Genomic DNA, 16,839 nt, shown 5'->3' with positions numbered 1-16,839 from the left:
TGACTATACTGTTGAGGTAGTAGGAGAGCCATTTACAAAAGTGCAGCCAGCCAGAAAAAAATTTGTAGACAACCATATTCTGACAACTAGGCAGGAGTGCTGTCATATGTCAAACAGGCCACACAAACAATATCTGCAAAATGTGTCCTTGTCCGATTCAATGTTTATCGTTAATTGTCAAGGTGCGTACCATATCGGCTTGAGACTTGACTGGCACTGCAACATTGGGTAGGTATGCCTCCGTGCAATATAGCCAAGATTTCGCGGGACTTGAGTCGGAATGTGCATTTACTTTTTTGTTAATCTGTCCGTTTTGAAACGAGTAATGAAACCGTTGTCACCGCCTAGTCCACACAGTTGTTGCTAACATCACTCCGCATCGCGTTCGTGTCACTACTCGCTGCTTCCACACTACCTAGCTTTGTCGAGCAGATACTTTTAGTTTCAACTTCACATGTCCACACTATCCTACGTCCAGTCGATAGTAGATTAGCAGCTCGTTGCAGTAATCCATTAACTAACTCTACAGTGGTATCGCAAAGTCACTTTTAATCAACTAGGTAACGTATTTTGGCAAAGCCGCCATAACACTACAACTGTCACCGCCAGTTTGTACTTTTGTTTTTCTCAATGGTACGCTAATTCTGTAACAATATCACATTGCCGTCAGATCTCACTAATGCAGTACCAATTATTTTTCGCCCACTGTTTTGCAGTTCTGTTTGTGGGCTCTTTGAATGTCTAGTTGGAGTGAGATCTTCACACCCTCCTGCTAGTTCAGGTGCGCGCCATTGTGGTCTCGGGTCTTCTTTCTCGATAGAGGGTAGAATGTGAAACCCATTAGGTCAAGCACATCCGCCTGTGGTGTTGACTAATCTTCGCGGAAGTCAGGCTGTGGCCCTCTCTCCTGCTTTAGTGTGAATTCGGGCAGCACATTCTACGCACTGGACAGCAAAGCCAAGCCCGTCTTGCCAGACCCTCGGGATAATTGGAGCATCACATTTCTGCCTTTCCGTACCAGCTCCAAAGGCCCAGACAACATGGTGTCGCTCGGCTAATATGAGCGCGTCAGTTCCATTTCGCTCCCAAAATTTCGTGTATCCAATGAGACTGTACTGTCCCATCTAAAGCATGGCACACACAGGCTGACCACTTTAAGTAACACTGCTTCAGCCCAGTGTTAACCTCCTGATGATAAGCTATCGGTCTTGTATACAAAAAGTGGGAAGTTTCATGTCCTTTTCGAGATTTTTTGTAAATTTTCTTACATTTCTTGTCTGTCACATTGGCACTAGCTTGAAGCCGTCCCACATACATTGAGGTTTTGAAAGGTTGGAAGTTGGGAGGAAGAACTAATTGTTTGGACAATCAGAGGTGGACCATCAGAGGATCCGAGAGCTGAGCACCATCTGGGGCTGTTCGGCAAGCTTTGTTTTTTTAAGCTTATATCTGCAGGCTGCACAGGAAGGATATGCTGGTGCTTCATTCTTCACGCAATGTTACTTTCACTTGGTATCTTGCACAGTGCTAGTATCACTTTCATTAACATAATTTAGTTACTCAGTTATTCTTGATCTTTAATAACTGTTGATTAACCTTTGTGAAATTTAAGAGTGAATAAAATTCTGTTAAAGGCAGACTTCACCTTAGTTTCAAGTATCTCAATTTGTCCTACAACTTCTTTGGTTAGGCAACCCATTGAAATACAAATGTAGCCTGCTGTACTACTAAGTAAAGTTTTGCTGTTTCAGCATTTCCTTTGCATACAGTGGCCAGACTTGATGTTAGGTAACTAAGTATTGTATTTTGTAATTGCAATGGACATGGCATTCCACTCGATGTCAGTAGTAGGTGCCAGCAGAAAACGATGAACAATCTGTGTTAATACTAGGGAGTTAATACTGTCGGCATATGCAGGAAGACTTTCTGTCGTCTCCGTGCCCTTGAAAAGTTTAGCATAGTTCCAAAGCATGTGAATCGTAAACTGCTGCCAAAGTTCCACTACACAAAATGTAATCTCATATGCCGTGAGTGGTGAAAACTCTATGCACAATATGAGTTTTTAAAGTCAGTACCGCCATTAGACTGTTGTTTATTTACAGTGTTACATTTATACTTACACAATCACGATTTCGGCTTCAAAGTGCCATTATAAAGTGTTTTAAATGTTATAAATTGCCTAAGATGGCTGAATGTAATGAATATAATTTTTGTAACATCCTCAACGTGTTTCATCCGTACTTCCATACTGCTAACAGTCACAATCTCATTGCATTTTAGCCATTGAGTGTCGAGCATCTCTTATATTTTCTGGGACAGATGAAGACTCAACGATGGCGTCATTTAAACCCTGTACGAAAAGCAGAGAGACGTCATGCCTTTACATGTAGAACGTGGGAGGCTTTTAGAGGAGCTGCATTTGATTATGACACGCAAGGGCCACTGTGGGTGACAAGCTGTCGCGGGAGGGAACTGACGTTATTGCATGTAAAATAAGTCACTAACTCACCATCATTCACCATAAGAAAACTAGTGGTATGCAAGTCCAGCCGTGGGTAATAGTTAGTGAGACACTAAATATAATAGACGAAATTTGCTATTTCGGCAGAAAAAAGCTAACTCTAGTAGAAAAAAGAGGATACAAAATTTCCGAAAAAGAGAAATATGTTAACACTGAATACAAAGTTTATGTAGTAGGAAGACTTTTGTGAAATGTGGAAATGGAACATATATGATAAACAGTACGGAAATGTAGTGTTAAAGAAGAACAGAAAAGATTAGACTGGTAGATCGGGTAACTAATCATGAGGTACTGGATCCAGTCGGTGGGAAAAGATATTTATTGCACAACTTGACTTAAAGGAGGAATAGATTTGATAGTATACATCCTGAAACAATGAAGAGTCAATTTTGCAAAGGAGGGAAGTGTGGAAGGTAAAAGCTGTAGAGGTAGACCAAGGCCTGTAGATTCAAGGCATGTAGATTCAAGCCAGTGTAGGTTGCAGTAGTTACACAGAGATGAATAGGTTTGCACAGAACAGACTAGCGAGGAGAGACGTGTCAAACCAGTATTCTGGCTGATGACTATAACAACAACAATACCAATATGCGGTAAGAAATCTATAAAAGTGATACGTCCGACGACTTCGTAGTTCTAATGATTCTTTCTGTTTTATTGTACGCGGAGTCCCGTGTAGAACGCTGACGTCGCGGCTGTTCCCTTGCAGACAGCGTGCGGCTGTCCCGCCTGCTGCTGGCGGAGCGCAGCACGTGGCTGGTGCTGTCTCCCGACGTCGGCAGCATCCCTCTGGGCGGCAGCGTCTTCACCTTCCTGCACTACGACTGTCCCCACAACCGGCGAGTGCTGTATGCGGTGAGTTGCTCCCACACTTTACTGTTGTGTATTAAACCGGGGACCTAGAAACGACGGCGAGGCTTCGTCCCGCCATAGCCCTCAGTGGTTCACAACCCTACAACAGGCAACAGCAGTCCACCCACCCCACCGCCGCCCCACACCGAACCTAGGGTTATTGTGCGGTTCGGCCGCCAGTGGACCCCCTCCCCTCCTCCCCCCCGCTGCCCCCCCTCCCCGCGGGGAACGTATCACACACCAGACGAGTGTAACCCCAAATGTTTGCATGATAGAGTAATTATGGTGTACGCGTATGTGGGGATAGTGTTTGCGCAGCAATCGCCGACATGGTGAACTGAGGTGGAATAAGGAGAACCAGCCCGCATTCGCTGAGGATGATGGAAACCCGCCTAAAAACCATCCACAGGCTGGCCGGCACACCGGAATTCGACACTAATCCGCCCGATGGATTCGTGTCAGGGACCGGCACGCCTTCCCGTTCGGGAAGCAGTGCGTTAGACCGCGCGGCTAGCCGGGCGGGCCAGACTTTTGGGAAATGGAAATCTGTGGTAACGTCTTATGGGACCAAATTGCTGAGGTCATCGGTCCCTAAGCTTACGCACTACTTAATAACTTAAACTGACTTACGCTAAGGACAACACACACACACACACACACACACACACACACACACACACACACACACACACACGTACACACACACGCCCGATGGAGGACTCTAACCTCCGACGGAGACAGGCAGTCGGCCTAACCCTTCTCAATCCGACGACAACCCAACGAACCAGACACTGGGGGGGGGGGGGGGGGGGGGCACTTACTCCATTGCATACCATTTGGAGCAATATATATGTTAGGATTTACACTGCTTACTTGTCCAGAGGCATTACTTCCTATGTGATCGTCATCATCCTCATCCATCACTATCATCACCACTTTGTTCTTCACTCAAAGAGTAGCACGCCGCGGCCTGAGGAAGAATTTCATGGTTTTCATCTGAAGCAGTACTTCATCAGCTACCCATTGATTAATAATTGTTTCAAAATCTGGGCTTGACAAGCGTACGCTATCTTCTTTCTTGCTCCTTTTTATGGATGTAGATTCTCACGTTCTACCTGAAAAAATAATATGAAGAAATATTCTCATTACTCTCTTCTCCTGTTGACTATAGGAATTTAAGTGATGTTCATTTTATTGTTTAGTGTCAGACTCATACAACTTTACTATATTGCTTCACATACTCAGAATAATTCACTACAACATTTCGTTATGTTACACGGCACAGGGGTACGCTTTCTGGCAGTTGAACAGAGTTGCGAGTTGTAACAATATATTTTCTGCACTGACAACAATGTGTAGGTGTACCAATAATGCATTCTCTGAATTCCAACAAAATGTAATCGATTACGAACCAATCTAATTCGATCGCACTGGAGCGTAGGGCACAGGGTCCAGCGGACCTAGGTTATGTAAATTTGTGGTATAAAGCGCACCATTCCACAGTGGTGGTTGTCAACACACACACACCACACACACACACACACACACACACGCGCGCGCGCGCGCGCGTACACACACACGCCCGATGGAGGACTCTAGCCTCCGGACGGAGGGAACCGGCCGGCCGCGGGGGTCTCGCGGTTCTAGGCGCGCAGTCCGGAACCGTGCGACTGCTACGGTCGCAGGTTCGAATCCTGCCTCGGGCATGGATGTGTGTGATGTCCTTAGGTTAGTTAGGTTTAAGTAGTTCTAAGTTCTACGGGACTAATGACCACAGCAGTTGAGTCCCGTAGTGCTCAGAGCCATTTGAACCATTTTTGGAGGGAACCGCGCGGCCCATGATAAGGCGTCGCAGACAGCGCCAGACTTTACTATACTTTTTGCCGTAAGGCCAGTTTCACATCAGCAACTTTCTAGGCAGTATCGGCTACTCATGGTGCCCACGCATCAAGATATTTCGCGTAAATCAGCAACCAGCCACTTCAGTGATGTCAGTGATCAGTTGATTGAATGTAGAGTCTTATAATCCTGAGTATGTTGCAGAAGTAGGAGACAGTGGTGTCACCTGCTGAAATGGGTAATTATAACTAGTTTTCGCCGCGCTCAGTCATATTACAGTAGTGAGTGCCACTATTATAGCAGTATCTTGGCGGTGGAACACTTTTATACCTCCTCAACCGGCATGGTGGTGGTAAGATCTTACACACTACTTACGTCAAGGACAACACACACAGCCATGCCCGAGGGAGGACTCGAAACGGCGTGACGTCTTTCCTTATTTGGGTATGAAACGCGAACCTCGGCATAAGATATTAATCGTTGAGTTATAAATGTGTAATTATTCCGAAACAATAACGGGTAATCAAAAATTTTCCGTTTGATGGGCGTACCTTCCAGAATCAGTATGCCAGTCAGGCAAAATCGTTGTGTCCATTGAGGCAACTATCCAACCGACGCACCAGGTTGAACATACCCCTTAGGTAAAACACCGTTTCCTGCCTTGTCAGAAGTCCTTGACTTCCTGATCCGCATCCTCGTCTGACAGGAATCTTCGATGCTTGAAGACGGTTTTAAATGACCTAAGCATGATACACGTGGAGAGCTGAGGACTATAGGGCGGGCGCTCGAGTATGTCTCACTTGCTGTCTCTAATGGATGAGGCTGACCTCCCACATCGACCGGCCTCTTGTGTCTTATCGACAGCACGGAACTTAGCGTACCATTCCACAATGGTGGTTTTCAACAGACATGCTGCCACATACACATTCTTCATTCTGTGATGGATGTCCACTGACATGTGTCTTCAGAGTCTTTCGCGGTGGCATCACTGGATAAAATCTTCTCGGCTTCCAAGCCGAGTGAATTCCAACAAAATTCTCGAACTTACACGTGATCGTAGGTATATAAGCGAGAAATAGCTCCAGCCAGGCCCGGCAGTCAGTAGTTTTACTCCTGACTACGATGGCGGAGGTAGCCAGCGACAGCCGCGTGGAATTAGCCGAGCGGTCTGAGGCGCTACAGTCATGGTCTGTGCGGCTTGTCCCGGCGGAGGTTCGAGTCCTCCCTTGGGCATGGGTGTGTGTCTTTGTCCTTAGGATAATTTAGGTTAAGCAGTGTGTAAGCTTAGGGACTGATGACCTTCGCAGTTAAGTCCCATAAGATTTCACATACATTTGAACATTTTTCTAGCCAGCGACAGCTCGAGAATTTTGTTGGAATTGACGTGGTATGAAAATCGGTAAGATTATATCCAATGTCTACCGATGTTTGCCCTTCAGCAGCCATGAAATGAGTAACAGCACATTGGTCCTGTTTGGACGCATTTGGTAATAACGTCACATTAGTTCACGTTTACACTTTTGTCACACGCACGGCGGAAAGACGCGAATACGACACTAATCCATTGGCTACATGTCGGTGTTTATGTACACGCGTCAGAGTCGCGCTACGTTGTATATACGCTGCAGCAACAACGTCAAATAGAAACTTTTTGATCGTCCCATGTAGTAATCGAATTTTCAAAAGTGAAAGACCGTAGAATTAATCTCTTTTAGAACTGCGATACTAGAAATAGAAATTATTATAGTTACATTGGAAAAAACGAAGTCGATAGCCATATGATTGTAATTATTATATCAATTAAAATAGACTATATATCGTTTAGTGAAAACTTACAATTCATCTGCTTGGAAACGGAATTACAATTTCTTAAACGGTTTCGGAAATATTTGAAGGGAACATATTAGCTGAACGTACGGTGATTCAACAATGTACACTGAACGCTGTGTCCCGAAATACTTGTGTCGGCTTCTGCATTGCATTACGTCGTCAGATGTACCATAGAATCTATTCCGCCATACACATTTTGTAATGACCCACGGATGTACGCGAGTTTTTCACCTACCCTGGGGGTTTCACAGCCCTTCAGCCACTTTCCGTGGATCCTCACGACTGTAGTAAGCCAACAGCCCACAAGATTTCGCCGTTTCGGAGATTCTCGTTCCCACTCGACGGACAATAACGAGGTCAAAGTCGGTGGATTTCCCTGTTTGTGGGCCGTATCCACTTCGCTCATACACCTCCATTACTGTGTAATGTGGTCGCAACGTCGCCAGACGCTATTGTCTCGCGGTGAGTTGTCATAAGATTTTGGGCTCATCAGTGTACACGGTGGTTCAGCTGCCCCTGTCGATTCGTTTTGTGCAACCCGCACTTTGTCCGTATCAGGAACCGTATCCAGACAGGCGACAGCCGTGTAATTGTTATATACTGGATATGGAATAGTGATATCGTCGCAGAAGAAGCTGAGTAGTAGTGTGGTGTAGTGGTTATCATCCTAAACTGTTGCATGGAGGGTCGTCAGTTCAAAACTCATCTACACTGTACAGTTTTAATTTCTACATTCGGTTCGAGTACATTCTAGAAGTATCGACAAATGTCAAGAATCATTGTACTGGAATGGTCTGTAGCTGTATATATACTGTATGTGTTCTGGCCGGAGGCAGTTCGCTCCGCGCTCTGGTATGTGCAAGTGCTAAATAAACCTTCGTTAAGTAAAGTTATTGTTCGTCATTCATCTACTTACATCTTCTTCTATGTGACGTTATTCTGGTGGAGATACCAGGTATTGGAACTTGTAATAGCGCACATTATCGACGTCACGGTGACTCCCATCAGGCCACGACAGAGCCGTTTACGTGGTGAAAAACCCGAGTTCGAGCTACGTTCAATAGATCGCAATCTACCGGAGACAGAAGAAGAAGAGGACGTTACGATGACAGCAACTATGTGCCACCACATGAGACATCCTTGCGGGTTCTCTGAGTACGATGGCCAAGATCCAAACAAGTGGCTTCAGGAACGTGATACGCAGGGTTGTGGAGGAACAGATGAAGAGAGAGAAAGTGTTGACGTTGTGAAGGGATGAGAATAAGATGTCTTGGCCCAGAGTTCAGATCATGAAGATATCATAAACGAACCTGAAACATACAGCGTATAGCCAAATTTAACAAATGGGATGATACCAAGTGTTTGGCTAACGTATTTTTCTACTTGGAGGGCACTGCCAAAAAATAGTATGAGAACAACGAAGAGAAGTTCACATGCTGGGAAGGATTCCTGGCGGAACTGCGCAAAAGTGCAAGGCTGAAGATAAATTAAAGTGCAGGGCACAGCGTCCAGGAGAAACTAAAGCATCCTACATTCGAGACGTCTTGGAGCTGTGTAAAATAGTGGATCCTAGAATGAAGGAGGAAGATAAGGTTGCGCATCTCATGAACGGTGTTGCTGAGGGCATGTATCAAGCCCTACTCCTGAAGTAGGTTGTAAGACAGTTATCTGATGTTACTTACGAAGTTGAAGATTTCGACCTCGACGCAAGACGACGAAAGATCAGAGATATGGTCCACGTCCTTCGAATGAATTCCTGTAAGGATCCTGTAACACAGGGTAAATTCGAAGCTCCAGCGACAGGCAACAAGCGGAAAGGTGACGAAGAGCGTAACGGCAAAAAACGTTCTAAGAAGATCACCGCCAGGGCGAGCATCAGTCACAGGGAGTCGGAGTATGCAGGACTGATGACTCCTTCCCGGACTAGGACGACGTAACACCGAGGAGGGAGCAAAGTCGCAGAAGAAGCTGAGTAACACCGTGGTGTAGTGGTTATGATACTAAACTGTTGCAGGTGCTGAATAAACCTTCATTAACTGAAGTTAGTGTTCGTCATTCATCTACTTACACCTTCTTCTACGTGACAATATGCACATAGATAGATGACGGTAGAGACCTTTGGAGAGAAGAGAACCACTTGTATGAATATCAAGAGCTCAGATGGCAACCCAGTTCTAAGCAAAGAAGGGAAGGCAGAAAGGTGGAAGGAGTATATAGAGGATTTATACAAGGCCGATGTACTTGAGAACAATATTATGGAAATGGAAGAGGATGTAAATGAAGATGAAATGGGAGATAAGATACTGCGTGAAGAGTTTGACAGAGCACTGAAAGACATGAGTCGAAACAAGGCCCCGGGAGTAGACAACATTCCATTAAAACTACTGATGGCCTTGGGAGAGCCAGTCATGACAAAATTCCACCAACTGGTGAGCAAGATGTATGAGACAGGCGAAATACCCACAGACTTCAAGAAGAATATAATAATTCCAATCCCAAAGAAAGCAGGTGTTGACAGATGTGAAAATTACCGAACTATCAGTTTAATAAGTCACAGCTGCAAAATACTAACGCGAATTCTCTACAGACGAATGGAAAACTGGTAGAAGCGGACCTCGGGGAAGATCAGTTTGGATTCCGTAGAAATGTTGGAACACGTGAGGCAATACTAACCTTACGACTTATCTTAGAAGAAAGATTAAGAAAAGGCAAACCTACGTTTCTAGCATTTGTAGACTTAGAGAAAGCTTTTGACAACGTTAACTGGAATACTCTCTTTCAAATTCTGAAGGTGGCAGGAGTAAAATACAGGGAGCGAAATGCTATTTACAATTTGTACAGAAACCATATGACAGTTATAAGAGTCGAGGGGCATGAAAGGGAAGCAGTGGTTGGGAAAGGAGTGAGAAAAGGTTGTAGCCTCTCCCCGATGTTATTCAATCTGTATATTGAGCAAGCAGTAAAGGAAACAAAAGAAAAATTCGGAGTAGGTATTAAAATTCATGGAGAAGAAGTAAAAACTTCGAGGTTCGCCGATGACATTGTAATTCTGTCAGAGACAGCAAAAGACTTGGAAGAGCAGTTGAACGGGATAGACAGTGTCTTGAAAGGAGGATATAAGATGAACATCAACAAAAGCAAAACGAGGATAATGGAATGTAGTCAAATTAAATCGGGTGATGCTGAGGGGATTAGATTAGGAAATGAGACACTTAAAGTAGTAAAGGAGTTTTGCTATTTAGGGAGCAAAATAACTGATGATGGTCGAAGTAGAGAGGATATAAAATGTAGACTGGCAATGGCAAGGAAATCGTTTCTGAAGAAGAGAAATTTGTTAACATCGAATATAGATTTAAGTGTCAGGAAGTCGTTTCTGAAAGTATTTGTATGGAGTGTAGCCATGTATCGATGTGAAACATGGACGATAACCAGTTTGGACAAGAAGAGAATAGAAGCTTTCGAAATGTGGTGCTACAGAAGAATGCTGAAGATAAGGTGGGTAGATCACGTAACTAATGAAGAGGTATTGAATAGGATTGGGGAGAAGAGAAGTTTGTGGCACAACTTGACTAGAAGAAGGGATCGGTTGGCAGGACATGTTTTGAGGCATCAAGGGATCACAAATTAACATTGGAGGGCAGCGTGGAGGGTAAAAATCGTAGAGGGAGACCAAGAGATGAATACATTAAGCAGATTCAGAAGGATGTAGGTAGCAGTAGGTACTGGGAGATGAAGAAGCTTGCACAGGATAGAGTAGCATGGAGAGCTGCATCAAACCAGTCTCAGGACTGAAGACCACAACAACAACAGTATCAGTTCCACAAGTAATAGAAGGGCAGTGCGTTGGCAGAGCTGTCGTTTGTACTGAGGTGATTAATGTGAAAAGGTTTCCCAAGATGATTATAGATGCACGACGAGAATTAACACACTTTGAACACGCAACGCTTGGGACGTTCCATTTCGCAAATCGTTAGGGAATTCAGTATTCTGAGATACGCAGTATCAATACTGTGCAGAGATTGTTATATTTCAGGGATTACCTCTCACCACGGACAACAGTGGCAAATGACATTCGCATGACGACCGAGAGCAGCGGCGTTTGCATAAAGTTGTTAGTGCTAAAAGACAAGCAACATACTGAGAAATAACCGCAGAAGTGAATGTGGAACGTACGATGAAAGTATCCGTTAGGACAGTGCTGCAAAATTTGGTGTTAATGTGCTATAGCAGCTACGGCAGCAGACGACCGACGCGAGTTCCTTTGCGAACACCACGCCATCGCCTGCAGTGCCTCTCCTGTATTCATGACCTAATAAGTTGGACCCTAGGCGACTGGGAAACCGTGCCCTGCTCAGATGAGTTCCAATTTCAGTTGGTACGGGCCGATGGTAGCGTTTGAGTGTGGCGCAGGCCCCACTAAGCCATGGACCCAAGTAGTCAACAAGGGATTAGGCAAGCTGTGAGTGGCTCCATAATGGTGGGGGCAGTGTTTATGTAGAATGGACTGGGTACTCTGGATGTTTCGGCTACTTGGAGACCGTTTGCAGCCATTCACGCATACCACGTTCCCGAACAACGATAGAATTTTATTGACGACAATGCGCCTCGGCCACTGTGGCCGAACGGTTCTAGGCGCTTCAGTCTGGAACCGCGCGACCGCTGCGGTTGCAGGTTCGAATCCTGCCTCGGTCACGGATGTGTGTGATGTCCTTAGGTTAGTTTTTAAGTAGTTCTAGGTTCTAGGGGACTGATGACCTCAGATGTTAAGTCCCATAGTGCTCAGAGCCATTTTGACAATGCGCCACGAAACCAGGCCACAATTGTTCGCAATTGATTTGTAGAACCTTCTGGACAATTCGAGCGAATAATTTGGCCACCCAAATCGCTCGACGTGAACCCCATAAGACATTTATGGTACATAATCGATAGGTAAGTTCGTGCATAAAATCCTACACCGGCAATACTTTCGCAGTTGTGGGCAGCTATAGAGGCAGTATACCCGTGGTCACAGTCTGGCTTTAGCTGTCGCAGCGGTCGCACGCTCCTCAAGTTTGCTCCGTGAACGTTCAGTGTTTACGCCAGTGTTTTCGTGTTTCGTGCTCGTTTATTGACGTTTTGCACGTGAATTAAACGTTATCAATTGAGCATTTTGTCTTCGTTCGTGTCATCTTTCTACGTAGTGCTGTTGGGATTTCGGCGTTGTCCGAGATTTCTTCGCTGCAGAACACCATGGCAAACTCCGTGAGAAAAAACACCGTGATTTTCACCTTCGACAAGTACACCCGTCGAGTACAGCCCTCTGCACTTGAAATACACGACTGGATTACCGAGGGCCTTCAGTCTGAATCTGTTCATACCATGCAGCTGGACTCTGATGAATACTGCATTTTTGTAAAGTTTAACGATTCCGTGAGTGTAGACCGTTTTCTGGCAAAATTTGGTTATGAAACGGAATTTATACACCGTGATGGTACTAAAAGTACTGTCAAACTCCGGAATTCCGAGTCTGTAATTAGGAATGTTAGGGTTTTGAATATTCCCATAGAAGTAGACAACTCGAAAATTAAAGATGTCCTTTCAGAGTATGGGGTTGTCAGGCAAATAGTCAACGAAAGGTGGGCTTCGCATTTCAAGCTGCAGTGCTTTAACGGCATTCGCTCCGTGGAGATGGAAGTGAAAGCAAACATTCCCTCTCACATCTTTGTTGACGGACACAAGGCGCATGTTATGTACTCAGGGCAAACCCCTACATGTCATGTATGTAACGAGTCTGGTCACCTCCGTCAGGACTGCCCTCGCCGTGTTTTTGTGCTAACAAATAACCTTACGCAACGCCGGAAATTAACACTCAACGATTTGTTGCCAGCCAGTAATACAACAGAGCCGGCGGCTGTCGTGGATCCTGTTACTACCTCTGAAAATGTTGCGCTTAATGTTAATGACTTTCCGTCTTTAAAACCTGCATTAACTGCTGAAATTCCGTCCCGTGACAGCGAGATTCCCACCAAAAAGCGTCCTCTAGAGGACACTGAAAAAAATGTTGATGATGACTCTTCCTGTGAAACACCCGTTGCCAGGAGGCCGAAGCCCAGTCCTGAAGATCTGTTGGAAGTGGAAAAAGGAGATGAAATGCAGGTCTATGTGGCTCCCACTTCCGCACAAGGACTTATACCGCCACGAACAGATAGTGACGCAGCTGGTAGTGACCTTTCACGGAAATGTGACCCTGAGCCTGAGGTCACGACTGAAATAACCGCATCAAGTGCACAGCCCATACAGTGCGAACAGTACGAGGAAGTACCAAGTAAACAACCTGCTGACTCCGAAGCGCAACGCCGCGCCTAAGGAGGAAATAAACAAGCATCACCGCCTCGCCAGCAAGACAGCACAACAGACACCACGCCGGAACCAAATATTGACGACTCGCAAGCCACGGCCGTTGCCCCATTCAGCCACCGCCGGCGGCTGCGACCGACACCGGGTCTTGCTGTCACGCGTCATCAAGCGAAAGCCACACCAGAGAAGAAAGACGCCAAGAAAAAGAATAGCAAATATGAAGTCATCAGGGCCAACACTGACGAGGAGAAAGAGAATGGCCACAGTGACTTATACCAATGCATTGTCAGGATTTTAGGATACTTTTCTTCTCAAGCTCTTTGCTTAAAAGCAGTGCAAATTTTTCTAGGAAGTTAGCACATGTATTGGGCACACAGCTTGTAAAGATCGTGCCTTGTAGGGAAGCACGTTGCTGCTATAATCATACCGATCCTCATCCCAAATAGCTTCTTCTGGTATGTCTGTGATGCAAGCTTATAGCATTACTACTATTAACATTAATAAAATACAGTCACCCTTGAAATTGGCAGCACTAAAAGAATTCTTGTACCAGTCCGGGACAGATATCGCGTTGCTACAAGAAGTTGCGATAGCGGAATTTCGGATCCCAGGCTTTTTTTAAATTGTTAATGTTTCTACGGAAGCCAATATCGGTACAGCCATTCTTATAAGGGAAGGCATTCCGGTGACTGAAATCGAACGACTAGAATCAGGAAGAGCCATAGGCATAAAAATTTTCGATGTGACAGTGCTTAACCTTTACGCCCCATCAGGAAATTCCCACAAATTGGATCGTGCGAAGTTTTTTCAAGATGAACTGATTTATTTATTGAGGAAAAATCCGTGTTCTCTTATACTAGGTGGAGATTTTAACTGTGTTTTAAACCAGAAAGATCAACAACCCAACTTCAACTACTCGCCACAGTTAAAAAAGTTTGTAAGTGATCTACACCTTAAGGATGTGTAGGAACTTCAGCACCCGACGTCAGTCGGGTTCACGTATACAACCAGCCACTCCCGCAGCAGACTAGATAGAATTTACGTGTCACCAAATTTGCAAAATTATTTATTAAACGTTGAAACTATTCCCGTGTATTTTAGCGATCACAGTACACTTTTAACTTGCTTTAATTTAAGTGTACAGCCAACCCGTCGATTCAGAGGCCAATGGAATTCAAATATCTCTGTTTTAACTGACGAAGAACTGGAACAGGAAATAAAAGTAGCGTGGACTATGTGCCTCCGCACAGTAGACAAGCACCCAACAGTCATTGACTGTCATGCAGTATAGTTTAGCGAGGCACAGGGAGTTGAGGAATACAATGGAATTTTATTATAAAGTTTTAAGAGACTTATATCAACAGGCCCATGATGACGTAATTCGTCTGAATGATATAAAAAAAATAAAAGCCAAGTTATTAAGCATTAAACGGCAACAGATGGAGGGACTCAAAAAAAAAAAAAGAAATGGCTCTGAGCACTATGGGACTTAACATCTATGGTCATCAGTCCCCTAGAACTTAGAACTACTTAAACCTAACTAACCTAAGGACATCACACAACACCCAGCCATCACGAGGCAGAGAAAATCCCTGACCCCGCCGGGAATCGAACCCGGGAACCCGGGCGTGGGAAGCGAGAACGCTACCGCACGACTACGAGATGCGGGCGGACTCAAAATTAAATCGAAAGCCACATCAGTCGTAGCAGATGAAACAGCTTCTCTGTATCACTTGGTGCGGCATGCTAAAAACAGACGTCTAACTTTAATTGATGAAGTCCAGACGCATACTGGTACGAGGCTCACATGCCAGAAACAAATACTGGACGAAGTCCACAGGTACTATGAAACCTTATATGCCCCTACCACAGTGGAAGATGCAGCTCTCGAGGACTTTCTCACTATTTTAGGTCCACAATTGTCGGGAACAGAAAACGCTGACATCCTGTCACCTATTACTAAAGATGAAGTGCATGAGGCAGTGCGTAACTCACCTCTCAAAAATATCTCCGGGACTTGATGGCCTCCCTGTGGAGTTTTATGCCCGCTACTGGCCTATAATTGGGGACAAGATCACTTCCATGGCAAATGAGGTCCTGAACGGAAAAACGGTCCCTGCAGAGTTTAAAGAAAGTAAAATAGTACTGATTCCTAAGAGTAAAGGCAAAACCAACTTAAACAATTTTCGGCCTCTTTCGCTACTAAATTCTGATTACAAAATAATTTCGCGTATTATCAACAAAAGACTCTCTGCCTTTTCCAACAAAATATTGAGTCATCATCAATCTTGTTCTCCGACCAGAACGATATTCGAAAGTCTATCTGCATACAGAGACGTCATTGCAATTACCTCAGTGACAAGTATAAAATGTGCGTTAATCTTTATAGATTTGAACAAAGCTTTTGACCGCGTTAATCATAGATACCTCTTTGCGACGCTGTCAAGAATGGCTTTCCACCCCCAGATTGTGAACATGCTAAGGAATATTGCAACAGGTATAAATGCGAAAATAGCAATCAATGGCCAAACATCTAAACCCATACAGATAAGGCGAGGGGTTCCACAGGGTAGTCCCTTATCTATGTTTTTATTTTCCGCATCTTTAGAGCCCTTCCTCCGCACTACCCACGCAAGATTAACAGGCATAACATTGAGTGGTGAGAAAACTGTCATACGAGCTTATGCTGATGACGTGGGCGTTGTAATAAGGAATAAGGAGGAGACAGTTACACTGGAAAGAGAAATCCAAAGGTATTGTATAGCGTAGGGAGCGACAGCAAATGAAAACAAAAGTCAAATATTGAATCTACGGGGCCTAGATCACCTTCGACTGGCATGGGCAAAACAAGACAACAAACATAAAACTTTGGGAATAACCTTAATGGCATGTCCGATGAGGATGGCTGCTTTTAACTGGACGGAAACTAGGAGGAAAGTTCATGGTGCTGTAATGGAGAACATCCATCGAACTATGGACCTGGTGCAAAAAGTCAGATTCATCAACTCCTGCGTTTTGTCTAAAGCGTATTTCACTGCGCAGGTATTTCCAATCCCTAAACTAGTAGCGAAAGGGATCATGTCCACTCTTAACAATTATTTATGGCGAGGAGACATATTCAGGGTTGGTGCGACTACCGTTATACTGGATGTCAGAAACGGGAGCCTCAGTTTGGTGGATATTCGCAATAAAGCGTCTGCTCTGTTCCTCAAACGGACTTTCCATATACTCAGAGAACTTCCACAATGTATAACCGCAAAGCTTTTTGAGGCTGTGACACCCCATAGCCTGCAAGCACCGATTGATGTGCGAAGGATTAATGCCCGTCTGCAGTATGTGAGGAACTTTTTCCTCGAAGCAAGTTATCTTAGTGACGAAATCAGAAGCAACACACGTATCACAGCGCGCGACATCATACTTGAAAGGAAGTTAAATGAGGGTAGAAACAAAATTGAAACGAAATT

Source organism: Schistocerca nitens, chromosome 1 (assembly GCF_023898315.1).
Source record: "Schistocerca nitens isolate TAMUIC-IGC-003100 chromosome 1, iqSchNite1.1, whole genome shotgun sequence".
Lineage (NCBI taxonomy): Eukaryota > Metazoa > Arthropoda > Insecta > Orthoptera > Acrididae > Schistocerca > Schistocerca nitens.
Note: the sequence above shows the minus strand (reverse complement) of the source record.